Source organism: Rhinolophus sinicus, linkage group LG11, assembly GCF_036562045.2.
Source record: "Rhinolophus sinicus isolate RSC01 linkage group LG11, ASM3656204v1, whole genome shotgun sequence".
In the NCBI taxonomy this organism is placed as follows: Eukaryota; Metazoa; Chordata; class Mammalia; order Chiroptera; family Rhinolophidae; genus Rhinolophus; species Rhinolophus sinicus.
In genome coordinates this window covers 42,794,308-42,807,637 of record NC_133760.1, presented here as the reverse complement: position 1 = coordinate 42,807,637, position 13,330 = coordinate 42,794,308, and the positions used below count along the sequence as shown (strand labels likewise).

General features: G+C 40.7%; 1 protein-coding gene across 4 annotated transcripts in view; it reads left to right on the top strand.

The window, feature by feature from the left end:
* FTO (FTO alpha-ketoglutarate dependent dioxygenase) overlaps window positions 1–13,330 on the top strand; it is a 338,798-nt gene that overhangs the window by 41,332 nt on the left and 284,136 nt on the right. The window contains exon 2 of one of the 4 annotated variants that reach the window (XM_074314874.1): window positions 3,457–3,616. The exons of the other annotated variants lie outside the window; for them this stretch is intronic. The gene's annotated coding sequence lies outside the window, so the exon portion shown is untranslated. The remainder of the gene's footprint in view (window positions 1–3,456; window positions 3,617–13,330) is intronic. 4 annotated transcript variants of the gene reach the window in all.

The following is a 13,330-nucleotide window of genomic DNA, read 5'->3' as shown; positions in this document are numbered from 1 at the left end:
CATTCGCTAAAATGTGAGTTCCTTGAGAACCGGAACTTAAGGGTTTTATTAATTACTGTCTCTTTCCACCTAGCGTGGTACATGCAATGTAGTACAAGTTCAGAGCAAGTTTACTTTATTGAACTGCACACAGACGTGGGAGGAGATAAGACATTTCAGAGGATGAGAACTGAGAAGAAATCATGTCAGGCAGGTCAGAATGAATAGAAAGTTTCCTACGCTGTTCACTGGGCTGGTGACTGTTCTGGATTCGTTTAAACCTACTATGTATGGATATTTATGTAATTTTCATATTCATTTTTATTATCAAATAAATGTCATATTTTGGAAGGCTTCAAAGATATTAACTTGTACTCCGGCGTCAAAATATTAAGAGTCTTCTTGTTAATATTTGGTGTTGATGTTTTGTTTCCCCCTTTTCCCCAGGTGACACTCACATTATTATTTTTTTAATTCTTATGCAGGTTTCTGTCGGTTCACTCATTCATTCACTTATTTGCTCACTCCTAGATACGTAGCCACAAGAAAATGAAAACATTTCCACACAAAACCTTGTAAACAAATGCTCTTAATAGCATTATTCGTAGTAGCCCAAAAATAGAAACAACCCCAAATGGCCGTCAACTGATGAATGGATAAACAAAATGTCATGTAGTCATATGCTGGAATAATATATTACAGTAAAAAGCAATGAAGTACTGATACATGCTACAGCATCGATGAACCTTGACAGCGTTAAGCTAAGTGAACGCCAAATGCAAAAGACTACATATTGTATGAATCGACTTACATAAAATGTCTAGAATAGGCAAATCTGTAGAGACAGAAAGTTGATTAGTGGTTGCCTCCATCTGGGAGTGGGGTGAGGTGGAGATTGAGAGTGACTGCTAATGGATACGGAGGTTTCTTTTGGTGTGATGACAGAGTTTTAAACTTAGATTGTGATGATTGTTGCAAAGCTTGCTGAGTATATTGAAAACCACTGAATTGTGCATTCTAAATGGGTGAATTTTATGTTATGTGAATTATGTCACAACAAAAACATTATATGCAGTGGACTGCTTGTTTTCTAGTGACGTTGCTGATTATAAATCTTATTCAAGCAACGCTCAGGTTTTGAGTCTCTGATACTTTACCTTCTTGAATGAAAATTTCCTGGAAACAAGATTTGATTTATATTCCAGTTCCCTTTGACCCAGCTATTCTACTTACATGAATTTATTCTACTTTATATACCAGCACATGTGTACAAAGACATATGCAAGAATTTCATTGTGGCATTATTTGTGGGGGCAACACATAAGAAACAACCTAAATGTCCATCAGTAGGGTACACATTAAAGAAATAAAGGAAGATGTAGTCAGTGATCTCCTCTAGTGCTATTAAGAAGAGAATCGGTTCTCTGTGTACCAATATGGAACAATGTTCAAGATACTTCAATTAAAAAAGGAAGGTGCAGAATACTAGTGTTATTACTATATGTAGAAAATGTTTGCGTAAAGTTGGAATATCTCTGGAAAGATTCAGTCGTACGTAACTGTCTAGGAGGGAAAGTTTATGTGGGTCAAGGAATGGGAGAGAGATAGCCTTTGGCAGAGTTAGACTTTTTTTAAAATACCCTTTTTATTCCATAGCAGCATTATTCATAATAACCCGGAAGTGGAAACAGCACCAGCGTTCACCAGCTGATGAACAAAATGTGGTATGTCCATATCTTCATGTTAAGTAGAAAAGCCGATTCAAAGGGGATTGAATATAAATCAATTTTGTCATTAGGAATGTTAACTCAGGAGGGTCGTTTGTGTTCAAATATTATCACAACAAATTTTCTTGCGTCTGTTTGTGCATACCCCTTTTCAATCCGTGTAGAATAATTTGTTTTAAGACTGTTCCCCCAACCCCAGCCATTAATGATGGAGCAAATACGTGTTTCCACGGTGCTTTTCACACTGCCCTCTAACCCAGCTGTGTGGCAGCAGTGTATCTGCAGGACAGGAATGAGGCTCGCAAGGGACAATATCAGATTGCCTTCCATTATTTTAATGTCTCCTGTGATATGATAAATGAGGTTTATAGTTACAACAAAAGTAAACCCATTTCCCCCAAGGTATAAAGAGTTTGCAAATAAAATTCACATAATCAGATGTTACTTTTTTTTTTTCCCCTGAAAGGATCCTTCATTGAGGAATTTAAAAATAATCCAGGGATAAGTTTTCAATGTGGGCATTTCTTTCGTCATGCCTGATAAGGATGAATCAAGTATGAAAATGTTACAAGATTTTTAGCTGCGCCCCCAGGAAGTTACAATTTTTGTTGTTGGTGTCACTGAAAATTTTCTTCCAAGCTTTGCCTGTGTGTGCATGCTTTGTAGCACTGACTTCCTGTAACTCACAAAATATTTGCTGGGATTTTTCCTGGTCTTAGGAGGTTCTGCAGTTTGGCTGTGATTCCTGCTTTTTATCATTTGGTAACACTTGGACTTGTGTCTTTCCTAATTATTGTAAATCCTCCAGCGTGGCCCCATTTCCTTGGTAAGACTGCCACCTTGAGAGGTGAGCGGTTTCTGCTCGCAGCATTTGACGCAGTGCCCACTGCCGTAATGTAGATGTCTCTTTGAAATTGGGCTACCTCTCACCATTTGCACAGCTGGGAAATGTGGGACAAGCAGCTCCCCTTCTCCCTACATCTGACGCTTTCTGCTGTCACGTGAAGCTAGGATTTCCGTGTTGTCTTTCCAAGTGCAGGAGGTCTGGCGGCTATGTTTTCATTTCAAAGATATTCCACTTTCTTCATGTTCCTGCTGCTGCTACCTGCGGACCCCCAGCCAGAGGCTGCTCCTGCTGTCGTTTATTCATTTGCATGGCACGGCACCTTGCTTTGTGCAATTGATGTCTTCGTTTAATTTTTATATCTTATGTGTATTGTTAGTGAACTGGGTGTGGAAGTGTCCGTGCCTTAAACCCTGCCGTGAATCCTCTTAGAATCCTCTTTCAGGTAGGTTCTTTTTACAAGTTTAGGTAGATGATTTTTATTACTATTATTAAGTGGTACCACTTGCACTGTTAAATCGGTGAATAACCATATGGCTTCTCTGAGCCAGACGTTCCCATAGTACAGCTGGGGCCCGGTGAAGCCTAGAGAGCTTGGTGGCATCTTCAGGATGACACAGCTGCTTCATGACAGAGCTGCATCTGGAATTTAGAATCCTAGGTCCAGAGCTTTTTCCGTAAACTAAACTGACGTACAGATTCAAAGCTACCTTGAATTGAAGGGCGAGTCTAGAAATTAATGGTGAATTAAGACTAATAGCACTCCATTAAAATACCTCGACAGCAAAATACTTTGGGGGGAAAATAATGCTTAAGTATTTTAGAATGTTCTTTACCTTCATTATCAACGAAAGGAAGTAACACATCTTGTAAAATATTGCCAATAGGCTTTACCTATTCTTCCAGGAACTTCTACAACGTACCCATGGTATGACAGTATTGCAGACTGTGATTCTTCTTTTCGCTATCAGTGTTAGCTCAGACCGAAGAGGAACGTGTATGAGGGCAACTGTACAAACACCGTTCCAGCTGGCTGTAGGCACGTCAGAAGCTCCGTCTTTCCTAGGTAAAAGGGCTGACCTGTTACAATTGCTAGCTGGTGTGTACAACATGTGTTAGGAGAAGTAATTATTTTTAGCCGACTGACTATGACCAAGATGAATAGCTCTTGAAAGGGCAATAATGAAAGGCTGCCCCAACTGGCTTCTACATTATTCTTTATTTATCCTGCTCTCATCCTTGTCACCGTTGGGCATCAGCCAAATGTCATTTACGTGAGATTTGCCCCTCGGATGTGAAAGGCCTCTCTTTCTTAATGATCGGAGGTGATTGGGCTGCGGGGCTAGGAACTCGGACAGTTGACCCGACCAGAGGGGAGTCCCTCCAGGTCTGTGGGAGTCACACAAACAGGACACTCCCTCCCCAGGGGGAGAGACTGGGAAAATATTCGGCTGAATGATCCCGATGGGAGGAAGGATTATAGTAGTTCAAGGGCTTCCTGGTCAAGTCCGCGTGTGTCACTGGCTCTTCTGTTTGAGGCATGTGCAAGTTTCTTATTTTGAAGAGGATTTTTTTTTTTTTGACGGAAACCATCAACTATTTCTACTTTTCTAAAACTTGGCCGTCTCCTTGTGGTAGAGACTGCACGTTAACTCCCCAGCCCCTTCTCGCCTCCCTCTTTCCTGGATTTTTCCGGGCAGTAGCTACCCAGAATACAGATTTCCCAGCCTCCCCTGCAGCCAGCTGCGGCCGTGTGACTAAGGAAGAGAGTGTTTCCTTCAGACAAAGCTCATGTGCCGCCTTTGCCCTTTTCTTCTTAGGCCATGCCTTTTACCCTGCTGCCTGGGATGTAAACACTGCTTGGGTCCCCAGGGTGAGGGCCAGTCCCTGGCGGTAGCAGAGTGGTGAGCTGGAAGGAGCTTGAGTCTGCGGACAACGTGGTTAAGCCACTGTCATTCTGGATTTTCTGTCACTTGCAGCCGAACCTAATCCTGGATAATACATGGGTTCTACACACTGCAGAAGAGGAAGATAAATCCCAAGTCCTTAGATTTCCTTCTCTCATCCTAAATATTCATGTCAAAATTTAAACAGATTTATCATTCTTCCTTCTTTCACCTGCTACAAATTAAAACAAGTTACCAAAAAGATAATGCATTAATTTATTTAAGAACTAAAGATGTGAGAGACATATTAGTAGAAATATACCTAAGAGGTAGATGAGCAAAAAGGCTGGAACAGAAAATCACTCATTTAGGAAAACGATGGGTCCGCGTAATCTCAATGGTCGTCTGTGAGAGTTGGGTCAGGGCGTCCTCACCACCTTCCAGTGGCAGCAAACAGCTTCTTAGATTATTAGAGGGCCTTAGAGATTCAACTTCACCTGGTTTCGTAAAGAGTTGGGAGCTTTTTCAAATTTCAGGTTTCCAGTGTCAAATGGAGTCAGCCCTTTCTGTTCCCTTGCGTGATACCGCTGTTTATATTTTGCCTGACTCCTTGGTTCTAGGCCATCGTGTTTGCCTGTGACCTCCTTGCCTCTAATACATCTACACTAGATAACATGTGTGATATTCGCTATAGTGGGTTGCAAATTATTATAATGAACACAAGCCTTTTAAAAGAAAGGCTTATTCGTCATGAGTTTTGAAACTTTTGAAAGAGAGGAGCAGTTATTTGGTTCACTTGTTCTCATTAGCATTTGTAAAGTGAACCCAGAGAGAGGTTTTCTGTGCAATGTTTTTCCTTGCTGTTTCTTGCCTTTTCATTTGAAGAATGGCGGGATCTTGTCTTTTGTTCACACAAGTAAAAGTCCAGTCGGCCGGAAACCTGAACACTATGCCCTTTGTGGACTCAGAGCATTTGGTTTGGTCACACACTAGTTGCTGTTTAACTACAATAAAATTGTGACCAAAGGAGACAAACATTTAAAGGATAAATGATAGGGCTGTTAATCCAAAAGCAGGTTTTGTAGCATTGTTGTTTTTAGCTAATAGGTATATAGCCGGGAGTCATGGGGAGGACTTTTAACTCTGAGTAAAATCTCTGTTTCCGACCAGTAAAAAAAAACCACTTGATGCACTGGATATTTTTAATGGCTGATCGTTTTGTGTTTTAAAAAGTCATTTGAACACATCTATTAGAAATTGTCTTTGGAAACTTCTAGGAATTTACCTGATGTGTTTGCTAAACTTGGCCATGTCAGTCGTATATATAGATAGAGATATATTGATATAGATATCAATAGATATCAATATCAATATATCTCTATCCATCTATCCACCTATCTATCTATCTGTCTGTCTATTTCTGTATTTTATACACACACGCGCACACGCACATGCGCGCGCGCACACACACGGTGCCAAAAACTGTACACACATTTTAAGAAAGGTAAACTGTATTAAAATTGTAATACTCAATATATACTGATAACAAAAGATGAATACAAGTCAGGTTTGACTTCTGCAATTACAAGACGTGCTCAAAGTGATTACCATGAGTGTCTAGACACTTCTGATGATGGCGAACTACTGCTTGAGCAACGTTAACCAGTGTCCACTTGTACACGTTTTTTTGGCATCCCTGGTACATATACGTATATATGTAAGTACATAAATACTTATATATGTAGATATCAAGTATATTATCTAATAAAAGAGTCCTTAGGGCTTTTATAAGTCTGTGAATTCAGAACTTGATCCATCTTTACCCCTGTAAAGTGTTATGATTTGCCTGCCCTTTGGTGTTGGTGGAGGAAAAGCATTTTTGAGAATTTTCTTTCTCTATAGGGATCAAAGGGTACATCTTTGTTTTTTTCTCTCCTTTCTCTGTTCCTTTCTCTCTTCTCCCCCACCTCCCACCCACGTATAGAGCTGAAATCTGGGTCTTTGGCGTATGACCCTGGAGAAGAGCTCTTGCTGACTATGCTGAGGTTTTGGAGTGCTATTTGTGTTCTGAGAGATGAACCACACAAGGTTCCACTTGTCTGTTGTTGTTCGGTGCTGGGGTGGATTTTGCCTTATCTTACTGCTTCATTGGATTATTCAGCCTTTTTCCCAAGTAAATCAAAGTATATCTTGCAGATGTCTTTTCCTTTTATGCAGTCACATCTTGTTCTACCAGGAATCTTAAACTTTGCCTACGTGCATGGTCCAAATAAGGGTAAGCTGATTAATGAATGCTGCGACTCTGTCTCAGCTTAGCGACAGCAGAATTTGGAGGTGCCAGTGGTGAAACAAGAAATACACACACTGTCTCCAGGTTCCAGCTGTAACTGAGCTTCATTGTATGAATGTGTTTGCAGATACATGGGTTTTTCGGAAGAAGCTGAAAACGTGGGTTTTTACTTGAAAGTTCTTTATTGAAAAAAACACCTGTCTACTAATTGAAATTTAAAACCCGTATGGTCCAAAAATACCATATTTACTTCCTCAGGCTGGAAGCAACTGAGGGCCGACCCTTGGTGATCTCTGTTATTCAGAGAGGTTGTGTAGCTAATGTAACCAGAGAAGGAGGTGTGACCAAGCCAAAGAAAAATATATAGGTTGACATTTGGGGATATCTAAAGAAAAGGCCAGGTTGCCAGCATATCACCACACAACGAGGCCCACCTGTTGACAAACTCCGTTTCTGCACATACAGCTTCCAATCCCATTGGAAATTTGAATTCTCACTTGAAATTGTGAACTGATAGGCAAGGATCATCCAACATGAGGAATGCCTCCAACAAGAATGACAGAATACAAAATAATAAACAGAAGGAAAGGAACCCAGAGAAATAGGGCAGTGTGGAAAGCAGAAGAAACAACTTCAAAACAAACAAAGTATAATTAATATTCTTAGAGTGATGAGGGGAGATTATGAACATGAAACAGGAACAAGATGTTAATGAAAGGGAGCATTCATATTGTTACTCTTGTAACTTGTGATAATATATTGTGATTATATTTTTTATAAAATGTTGTCCTTATATGTTAGAGATACATACCAAAGCATTGCAAGGTAAATATTAAGATGTCTGAAGTTTACTTTGCAATAATTCAGAAAAAAGAGTAGGATGGGAGGGTAGATGAGTTAAGATTAGCAAAAAGGTGAAAGGGATTAAGAAGTACAAATTGCCAGTTATCAAAATAGTCACAGGGATGAACAGTGCAGCATAAGGAATATAGTCAATGATATTGTGATAACTAGGTGTGGTGTCAGATAGTTACCCGACTTATTGGGGTGATCATTTCATAAATTTTATAATTGTCTGATCACTATGTTGTACACCTGAAACTAATATTATATGTCAACTGTAACTAAAAAAAAAAAAAGATTGGCAAAATGTTGATAATTATTGAAGCTGTGTAATGAGTACATGAGGGCTTATTGTACACATCTTTCTACTTTTGTAAAGTGAAATTTTCCATTGTACAATGCTTTTTAGAAAGGGAACATTTAGAGAACAGGAAGAGTTCTTGGAAATTAAAAATATGATAGCAAAAATAAACATTTCAGTAGGATTAGAAAATAAAGTAGAACTGAGAAGCTAGGACAAAAAGACAAAGCAATGGAAAATAAGAGAGGAAAGATTCCAAATTAGAGGACAAGTCCAAGTTGTCCAATATCTAACTCGAGGATTTGTAGAATGTGAACCAAAGTTATCAGAAGAGAAGAAATTATCAAAGAAGTAATAAGACGTAATTTCCTTGATCCAAGACACGAGTTTGAAATCTAAAGGGACCACTGAGTGCCCAGCACAAGGGATGAAAACCGACCCCCCCCAAGGCACTTCATCATGAAATTATGGAACCCTAGAGAAAGAGAGGGTCCTAATAGCTGGTGTGCACCTCTCCTCTCCGCCCTCAGCTGGGCTGGGTACTCGAGGGTCCAGACCGCCCTGAGCCAAGTGCTTTGCAGATAGTTAACTGTCTTTTGCTTGGTCAGGACTGTACTGGTTGCCTCCTTACTGGGACTGAGAGAAAGAATGGGGGTTTAAAGCTCTGTTTATAGTCTTCTAACCAGGCTCCCAGTTTTCAGCTCCACTTCGGAAATACACCTGCCTTCAGAGGTACCTGGTTCCTGTAACTCCTGAGCCTTTCTGTAGAGGGTGGTGTGAATCAGCTCACTGCTTATTGGTCTCCCCACTTTCTCCCTGGACCCCTACCCTGCCAGGAGGCTTCAACTTTTCCTGTTCTCTGACATTACTTAACACTCCCTTTTCATCTTCCAAAATGTGGGGTTGACAGCTTTCATCTGCTGTGATAGTCTCTCTCCTTCTCTTTGTCCTTGAAGATGGGTGGGTTTTTTTGTTTTGTTTGTTTGGGTTTTTGCTTGTTTTGTTTTAATTTCCTTAGAGGCATTTCATTTAGGTTTTGGGAGAGAGCTAAGTGCTTGTTTTATATCCGCCATGTTTAACTGGAGGTTAATTTGTTGTGTTAATCATTAATTTGGGTATCTTTTCCTGAAGGTTTATTTGGAAATCAAGTGAAGACAACAAAATTTAGTATGCAGAAAACAGTTTGTTCCTTAACGTCTTCCTTGACCACTGTCACTCAGATTGGCTTGTTTGTACCTTCTCTGAACTACTGAGGCCCTTGAAGACTCCTGCTCAATTTAGCAGTGAATTCTGTGCTGTTTTGGATCTTACTCTAAGCACCTAGCCAGATTCTGTAGCCTGTGAACGTCAGATGATGTCTTAGTCTGCTTATGTATCTCCTGTGGGTCCTGACGGGTACTTGCTGGTCAAAGTGTACTACTCCAATTTTTGTTGCTTTGTTTTCATATGTGGTATAATTTGATTCTTTTCCAGTGTCCTCTCAGCCTATTGCTCAGAGAGCAGTAGGAAGGAATAAGTATAATATAGCCATTGGAGGAATATCATTCAGTTAAAAATGTCATTGGTCTCCAGCTTCGAAAGGATTGAACTGAAATGGTGAAATTTTCAAGTGTATTTAGAGAGAGGAGAAATGGAGACCTGCCTAGCCATCTGGCCATCATATCAGGGAAGGGACTTGAGTTCTGATTTTAGACTTCTGTGCATAGCCTGTTCACCGCGTGTTTGCTTAATGGCTGCTACCTGTCACCAGGTACTTCTGTTTATTTTAAGTCCCTGCCTTTTAGCATAGGATGGCTTCATTGTTCTGAGTCTGCCTCTCGTATCAGTAACTGCTGTCATTTTATCTGCAGTCACCTTTTTTTCTTAAAGGAACCCGTTAATAGTGCCACATATTCTTTGGTTATGCATTTCTGTGAGTGCGTACTGACCCCAGCTCAGTGTTTAATAAATTATTGAACTTGGGAGACCCTTTGAGAAGCAAGGGCTTTATGTGACTGAGCAGCAGACATGAAAAAACGCTGTCCTCCAGAGTATGTAATAGACAGAAATAGAGGCTTGATCAGTACTGAGTGAATGATGGTAATACCATGAAATATTTATGCCCGGAGAGCGTGCTGGGGTGGGGAGGAGGGTGGGTTTTTGTCACTTTGGGGTGAACCTTATGCCGTACAACTCGCCACTCGATGATCTGAAAGGCAAAACAGAAAATAAGAAAGAGAGAGAGGGAAAGAAAGGAAGGGAGGGAAAGAAGAGTATTGATTTGGTGATATTTTGTTGTTTGCAGTAGCTTTTCACAAAAGCAAGACTCCTTTTGTGGTCTGTGACCTTACTAAGAGCCAAGTCCTTGAAAGAGACTAAAAAGTCATGGTTTCTTGCACTATAGATTTCAAGTGTTCATTTAATCAAACCTCATGATGTAACATGCCTTGAAAGCCGTCGTTTTATTATCCAGAAAAATAGAGACTTGAATAGCAAAAAACCAAATGGCCTGATGTGTTCTTACTTTTAAACAAAATTTTCAATTTATTTTCTTTTTCATACAATGCTATTTTAAATTGACTTGTGAATTTATTTAATAGTGATCTACAGAGAAAATTAATATACGGAAGAGTTGTCTGGATTACGTAGGAAAGGCTTGGAAGAAGATACTTATCTGAGCTGATATGTTTAGAGAATTTCTCGTATCTTCCAGTAGAGAAAAGGGCTAATATGAACATGCCAGACCAATTTGTTTTGTCCCTCTACCCTGTATTTTGTATGTAATTTTTTCTTACAGTGATAAACCTTTATAGATGTCATGATGTTATGTAGTATCATTGAAAATATTGTTGATGATGAATAAAGGTTACAAGAAATAATTAGATATTTTAAATTTAGTTTTACTCATGATTTACGTAAAAAAAAAAAAAACACCCCACGGATTGTGTTTCTTTGGGTGGTATTTTCATGTAATGTTTTTCATTTTGCTATTTAGTGGTAGTAGAAAGAATAGAATTATAGATTAATAAGGGGGCTGGCTGGATGGCTCAGTTGGTTAGAACGCGAGCTCTGAATGATAGAGTTGCTGGTTCGATTCCCACATGGGCCAATGAGCTGCGCCCTCTACAACTAGATTGAAGACAACGAGCTGCCGCTGAGCTTCTGGAGGGGCGGCCAGATGGCTCAGTTGGTTAGAGCACGAGCTCTTAACAACAAGGTTGCTGGTTCCATTCCCACATGGGATGGTGGGCTGTGCCCCCTGCAACTAAAGATTGAAAATGGCGACTGGACTTGGAGCTGAGCTGCGCCCTCCACACCTAGATTGACTTGGAGCTGATGGGCCCTGGAGAAACACACTGTCCCCCAATATATATATATACATATATATACTCACACGTATGTGTGTATACACACACACACACACACACACGTAGATAAGGAAGCACAGACTGACCAGAGACATTGGCCTATCAGAGGGACCATCTGGCTTTCTGGACTCTGGGATCTGTCATGAGCTTTCTGGATGTTTGATTATGTGTTATGCTAAACTACATTATTTGTCCCCATGATCTCACTGACCTAAATTGACAAGTTTTTGTCACTTGTAAAGTTAAAGTAATGTTGGAAGGGAAACTTTGGTGAGACGCTCCTTGGAAACTGTAATATTTTGCCTGTAGAATTCAAATCAGGGATGGAAGATTACTGTGTGTAACGCAGGAAAACACTGCATATAAAGAAGTTCATAGGCTAAGGACCCAGTATCAGTGACACGAGATACAGATCGATCTGTGACAGTATGCATTAGTCCCCAAATTGAAACAGGAGAAGTAAGATAATATTGGTGTGTCTGTTATTTTTTGTTGCTAAAATAATGACTTGGAAAGAATTGGGATTTTAGAGTTTGAATGATGTGGATTTCAGTCCTGCCTCTGCCACTTTCCTGCTTGACCTCTGGCAAGTTCACGGGCCCTGATTCAGTTTTCTCATTTCTAAAAATGGGGTTAAAGATACTTTACTTTTTAGTACGAAAGCTTCTAAGCAGTTACCACGGTCCAGTCTGCAGTGTGTGAGTGATACTCGATAAATAGTAATTGTTTTCTCCTTCCTCTTCAGGAAGATCAAAAAGGTTTTATCTAGAAGGGAGACTTTCAGAAGCTCTTGACTGATGGAGGGGAGGAGACACTGAACTGGAAGAGCAGGCTGCCTGTGCACATCTCTGTGAGATGGCTGAGCACGTGCATGTGTGCACGTGTGTGTGTGTGTATACAAGTGTGTGTGCATGTGTACACATGTGCACGTGCATGTGTGCACGTGTGCACGTGCATGTGTGCACGTGTGCATGTGCACATGTGTGCATATGTATGTGTGCACACATGTGCGTGTGCATGTGTACACATGTGCGTGCATGTGTGCACATGTGCATGTGTGTACGTGTGTGTACACGTGTGTGTGTGTGTGTGCGTGCCACCTGAGCTTCCACTGCCATTATTGGCTGCTCAGAATTGGAGTACAGAGCATATGCAAAGTTGAAAATGAATTCACTTTTCCCTGTTGTCTTTTTGAACATGTCACTGTTTTCAAATGCAAAATGTTAGACGTGTTTGATCCCATCTAGGGCACTTCAGAGGTTTATCTGTTCTTAAATTCTGTCTCTGACCGTTAATACTTTGAGAGAAAATACACTGCTGATACTTTTAACATGACAGGTATCAATAACAAATTTCTAAGTGCTCCCCATGTGTTCATTCAGCAGATAGTAACTGAGGCCACTTCTATGCTCAGAGCTGGACCCTGGGGATTCAGTGGTGACTGACAGACCGGAGACCCTCCTTGCATGGAGGTTAACGTTTTGTAAACAACGAAGAAAACATTTCATTAGAGGAAGAAAGGCAGTAAACAAGTAACCAGTATTTAAGAGGATGAATAAATAAGACCATGTTAATAGTAATAAACAAACAGTGTGATATGAAAATGACTGGGGGGGCCCATTGTAGATAGAGCTGTCTGAGGTGGGTTTTGATGTGAAATCCGACCTGAGGTGCTGATAAGCTTTGCATGCAGGAGGGCAGCGGCCAGAACTTAAGGAAAAAGAGACAAAAGGCAGAAGGACCAAAGCCAAGATCACGTTAGGGCCCTTAGGCTGTGGGAGAGGTTTAGGTTTTATTCTAAGCTTGATGGGAACCCATTGGAGGGTTTTAAGATGGAGAGGGCTTTAAGAGGATGGGGTGGCCGCATCTGATTTGCCACGTACAGAGACTAATCTGGCTGCCGTGTGGGGAATATTGTTGGGCCAGAATAGAATGAGGGAGAAACATCAGGAGAGCGATGTTGATGGCTTGGCCCAGGTGGGGAAGGATGTAGGATCCATTTCAGAGGCACAGCTCACAGGGTTTGAAGGAGTTTCGAAAGAAAGGAGGAGTCAAGGATAACTTCCACACTTTCAGCTTGACGACCGGCCGGTTGGGACAGTTCACTGAGACC